We start from the raw sequence: 5,541 nt of genomic DNA, 5'->3' as shown, positions 1-5,541 counted from the left end.
TGTGACAATGGCAGTAGGAGTCAGAGCAATGCATCCAGGAACCAAGGAATGGGGGCAGCTCCTAGAAGTTGGGAAAGATAAGGAACAGATTATCTTATCCCCTAGATATTCCAGAAGGAACACAGCCCAAGGACAGAACGTTTTCTTCTCATTATTATGTCCTCACCCAACACCTAGCGTGCTGTCTGGTAAGTAAGCATTTAATAAATGCTTGCTGAATGAATGCAAGGTCTCTTTTCAACGTGCTAATGGCTCAGTGGGGTAGGGCTTATTGTTGCCTTTTAGAGATGGGGAAAATGAAGATTGGAGTGGAGCCAGCACTCAAACCCTGTCTCCCGATGCCAGATCCCGTGTGCTCTGAACAGTATCACATCATCAGGAATCACCTGGGGATGCCAGATTGCTTTAGTTTTACCTGTACCTCCTCTGTGTCAGACACTGTCACCTAATTGATATCATTTAGTCCTCATCACCATGTTGATTTAAGCACTCTTTTCTCCACCACACTGAGGAGAAACAGAGAGTCAGGCCTTCCTTTTTTTAAAAAAAATGTTTTTATTGATTTTAGAGAGAGAGGAAAAGAGAAGGTGAGAGAGAGACATTGATAAGAGAGAGAAACACAGATCCTCCTGCATGCTCCCTACTGGGATCAAGCCCAAAACCCAGGCCTGTGCCCTGACCCAGAAGCGAACTGGTGACTTCTCGGTGCAAGGGACAACACTCAACTGAGTCACACAGGCTAGGCTCAGGCCTTCCTTTGATTAAATTTCATGTCACCCAGATTCAATCTCAGAATTTCAGATTTGATGAGCAAGTTCGCATGTTGTCTGCTCACAGTGTTATGTACTTTCATCTTTGCCTTTTTGACCTAAAAGTCCCTAACCCTGTTACCTGAGCTCTATAACCAGCCCTCCAAATTTTTGATTTGCCAGTTCTCAGACCTCCCTGCTCAGTATCAGTGGGCCAGGAGTTCACACATACCTGTCAATACATCACTCTTTTGTGCGCCTTTTGGTCCACAAACTGTAATTCAGAATCCCCAGTATTTCACCTGTGTTTTTGTCTTGAACCATCCTGGGCCGAAGTTCTCAAGAAATAGTCTACATTAAATGCCAGGTCTTTTCCTTGGTCAGATATACAAGCTTGACTTCCTCAACTTCACCAGCAATAGTTGGGATTATATCCTTAAAGTCACCTCTTGCCTTCTCCTCGGCTACCACTTCTTTCCCCACCTCCTCAGGTTCCTGGGAACTTTCCACCATGCCTCCCATCAGGACTCCAGCGCTTTGTGTCATCAGAAAACCTTGGGGAGAGTTCCTTATGCACTCCTTCCTCCAGAGTAATGTAGTTTTACATGTTAATTAAACAGCCCCTTGCTGTCTCTAAGGAACTCCTTTCAGAAATGTGCCATTTATCCCAAACCTTTGTTTCCTGGCTCATTTCCTAGACTCAATAAAAGTGTGCCCTCATTCTGACTCCTTTTCTTTTCCCTTAGAACAACATTATACTTTAATGTATGTTCCTGTTTACTCCCCTGTGAATTGTTCTTCCCAGAAACATTTATTGAGACCTTACTATGTGCCACAAAGCCTTTCCTACACTTCCAATAAACATAAGGTTCTGGGAGCAGGCAAAAATGGGTGAAGGGGATGAATTGTACGGTGATGGATGATAATTAGACTTACAGTGATGATCATTATGTAGTGTATATAAATATCTATACTAATAAAAGGGTAATATGCTAATTAGACCAGATCGACTGGACATCTTCCAGACATCCGACTTCCTTCCAGACAAAGCCATGGTGGTGGGGGCCGAGGCAGAGGCGGTTAGGTGCAATCAGACCGGCGTGGGGGAGCAAGCAGTTAGGGGGCGATCAGGCCGGCAGGGGAGGGCAGTTGGGAGCTATCAGGCAGGCAGGGGAGGGCAGTTGGGGGTGATCAGGCTGGCAGGGGAGGGCAGTAAGGCAACGATCAGGCCTGCCGGGGAGGGCAGTTAGGCGGCGATTAGGCCGGCAGGCAGAGGCGGTTAGGGGCAATAAGGCAGGCAGGCAGAGGCAGTTAGGAGCCACCAGCAGTGGGACATCCCCCAAGGAGTCCCAGTTTGGAGAGGGTGCAGGCCAGGCTGAGGGACACCCCCCCACACACACGAATTTCATGCACTGGGCCTCTAGTTGAATTATAATGTACACCTAAAGTATATACAATGTTGTATAGCAATTTTACCACAATAGGAAAAACATGTTGATTGAACCTTTCTGCTATCGTTTCACAATAACTATTACTAGTTAGAGACTATGTAGAGCTGTCTGCCAGCCTAGCATCCACTTTCCTTCTTTGGGTTACAGAGTTTGGGTTACTATGCAGAACTACTTCACCACCCCTCAGAAGCCTAGTGGTTGCCCTGGCTGGTGGGGCTCAGTTGGTTGAGCATCATCCCATGCACCAGGAAATTGCTAGTTCAATCCCAGTCAAGGGCATATGCCCATGTTTCGGGCTCAATCCTGGGTAGGGGGCATGCAGGAGGTAGCTGATCCATGTTTCTCTCTTATCAATGTTTCTCTCTCTCCCTCTCCCTTGCTGTCTCTCTAAAAGTCAATAAACTATTCTTTAAAAAGAAAGAGAAAGAAAAAAAAGAACCCGCCGAAACCAGTTTGGCTCAGTGGATAGAGCGTCAGCCTGGGGACTGAAGGGTCCCAGGTTCGATTCCGGTCAAGGGCATGTACCTTGGTTGCGGGCACATCCCCAGTAGGAGATGTGCAGGAGGCGGCTGATTGATGTTTCTCTCCCATCGATATTTCTAACTCTCTATCTCTCTCCCTTCCTCTCTGTAAAAAATCAATAAAAATTAAAAAAAAAAAAAGAACCCTAATGCTCTAGGTCAGTGATGGCGAACCTATGACACGCGTGTCAGAGGTGACACGCGAACTCATTTTTTTGGTTGAGTTTTCTTTGTTAAATGGCATTTAAATATATAAAATAAATATCAAAAATATAAGTCTTTGTTTTACTATGGTTGCAAATATCAAAAAATTTCTATATGTGACACGGCATCAGAGTTAAGTTAGGGTTTTTCAAAATGCTGACAAGCCGAGCTCAAAAGGTTCGCCATCACTGCTCTAGGTGAAGCTGTCCACCGGTGTTTCAGGTGCGGCACATGATCAGGCTTGGTTAATCAGAGCCTTGCATTTCCCAGATACCGGTTGCTGGCTCAAGAATGGGCAATACTGCCGAGACCGGTTTGGCTCAGTGGATAGAGCGTCGGCCTGCGGACTGAAGGGTCCCAGGTTCGATTCCGGTCAAGGGCATGTGCCTGGGTTGCGGGCACATCCCCAGTGGGGGATGTGCGGGAGGCAGCTGATCGATGTTTCTCTCTCATCGATGTTTCTAACTCTCTATCCCTCTCCCTTCCTCTCTGTAAAAAATCAATAAAATATATTTAAAAAAAAAAAAAAAAAAAAGAATGGGCAATACCTCATGTCAGGCCAATGCAACTCTTGCAGAAACTATTGGGAACCAACAGTATTAAGCCTGGAGCTCCTTGCTGCAAGCCTACCTTGACACAACCTGGAGAAAGTCTGAGGATGACAGCAACACACAGAGAAGCAGAGGCAAGCCTTAGACATAACTTTCTGATGACAATTTCATTTTGACTACGTGGATCCAGCCGTGCCTGAAGCTACTCCCTGGAATTTACAATTTAAGGAGTGAATCAGTTTAGAATGGAGATTTTTCCAGGTCTCTTTGCTGAGCACAGGGCATAAGCATCGTTTTGATTAGGCACTCACTTTTTTTTCCATGGCTTAAGATCATTTTCAAGTAAATAATTAGCAAAGCAATGCTCATCACCAAATGTACAGAAATAAATGGAGCGCTAATAAGTCATCTAACCTTGTAGATTCAGAAGTGGCAATAATAGGACATTTTGGTGACTACAACTGAGTCCCGAATTCAAATTTTTAGCCAATCTTTTCCCCCTGCTCCAGGTCGTGTTTCTGACTTCCTCCTCTGCACCTACCCTCTAGATCTCCGTTCCAAACATTTACTCTCCAACCCTCCGCCTCGACTGAAGAGATCAATATCTGGAAACAGGAGTGTCCCCCACTTTCCTGATGCCAGCCCTGGCATGGGTTTCCTACCTGAGGACTCCTTTCTTCCCTGAAGGATGTGCATTCGCTTTGGAGAAACACATGTGAGTCTGATGCGATTGCCCGCCTAACATTTATCCTGGAGATGCGCACAGAGAGTGGAAGGGGACATTTTTACAGGGCCTGCCCCCTGCTGCCTCCCTGCCTCCTCTCTGATGCCACCCCCTCTCCCAGCCATTCCTGAGGAGCTTTTCTGTCTCTTACTCTCTCTGAGCCAACTGCTGGCCTTTTATTCTTTTCTATCCACTGGTCTACAGTCAGTGCTGTCCAATGGAACTTTCTGGAATGATTGGAAACATTCTATATCTGGGCTACCTAATATGGCAGCCACTAGCCACAGGTGACTATTGAGCACTTTAGTGCAACTATAAAGGACCAAATATTTAATTTTAGTTATTTAAATATCTGCCTACGTTTAGAGATCACTATTGGACAACACAGGACTAGACATCAGCCCCATTACCTATAGCTGGCTTCATGTCCCTAGTCCTTGCCCCACACCTATTGGGCAGGACTATTTCCTTTTGCTCTGTCCCCAAACTACCAACATTCACTTTCCCATGTCCAGCCAAGTCACAAGGTATGACAGCTCGGATCCTATTTGCCATCAAATCGAAAACCCGTCTTCTGCCAAGTTGGTCAAAACCAAGGTAAGCTGTTCTTTCGGGTAAAGCCCTTCGCGGCTGGGCTGCTGCTGGTGGTGGAATGTGCTTTTGAAAACCTGCCATAACTCAGAGCAGAAGCACATTCCAAGGTGAGGGTCCCGTGACTCACCTGGGTTAACATTGCAAAGCCAAGGCGCACCGACCCGGACACACCTCCTTCTCTGATGTAGACTTCAAGTCCTAGTTCTAGCCCAAGAAAGTGAGAAGAAAGAGAAGGCAGTGGGTAGAGTCAGATGCTTGCCATGAAGGTTTTGAAAGAAGGTGGTCTGGGAGGGGCCTCAAGAGTGGGCTCGCTGGGGAGGAGCTAGTGGCCGTGTTGATCTTAAAGAGAGCACAGTGACTACATGGGGTTAAGAGAAAATGCAGGCAGGGAAATGGAGATGGTAGATCCAGACCACTTACCCTGAAAGCTTAGCATCAAAGGGAGGCAGTGAGTTATCAAAGAAAGAGCATGGGGCTTCTGCTGAATTCTAGTCTGAGACTTACTCTTCTCATCTGTAAAATGGGTGAGTACTATAACCTCAAAGCTGTGCTATGGTAGTGATATGACATAACAGGTAATTGATACAAACAAACAAACAAACAAACAAAAGGAGCAAAGCTTTATAAACTGCAAAATCCTGTAAAAGTATAAGGCTGGAAGAAGGATGGGACCGGGCAGGAGCTAGAAGGGCAAGGGGATCAAGCAAAGGTTTGAGGGACATGGTTCTTATTTTAATATTGGGGGGG

The 5,541-nt window shown here is 46.1% G+C and overlaps 1 long non-coding RNA gene across 1 annotated transcript in view; it reads left to right on the top strand.

The window, feature by feature from the left end:
* The window catches only part of LOC106697043, a 3,016-nt gene extending 1,506 nt beyond the window's left edge, over nt 1-1,510 (top strand). The window contains exons 2-3 of the long non-coding RNA XR_001348066.2: nt 106-188; nt 1,241-1,510. This is a non-coding gene — a long non-coding RNA (uncharacterized LOC106697043). The remainder of the gene's footprint in view (nt 1-105; nt 189-1,240) is intronic.
* The last annotated feature ends 4,031 nt before the right edge of the window (nt 1,511-5,541 follow it).

This window comes from Myotis lucifugus, unplaced genomic scaffold, assembly GCF_000147115.1.
Source record: "Myotis lucifugus unplaced genomic scaffold, Myoluc2.0 scaffold_43, whole genome shotgun sequence".
NCBI classification, from domain to species: domain Eukaryota; kingdom Metazoa; phylum Chordata; class Mammalia; order Chiroptera; family Vespertilionidae; genus Myotis; species Myotis lucifugus.
Note: the sequence above shows the minus strand (reverse complement) of the source record. Positions and strands in the feature narration are given on the sequence as shown.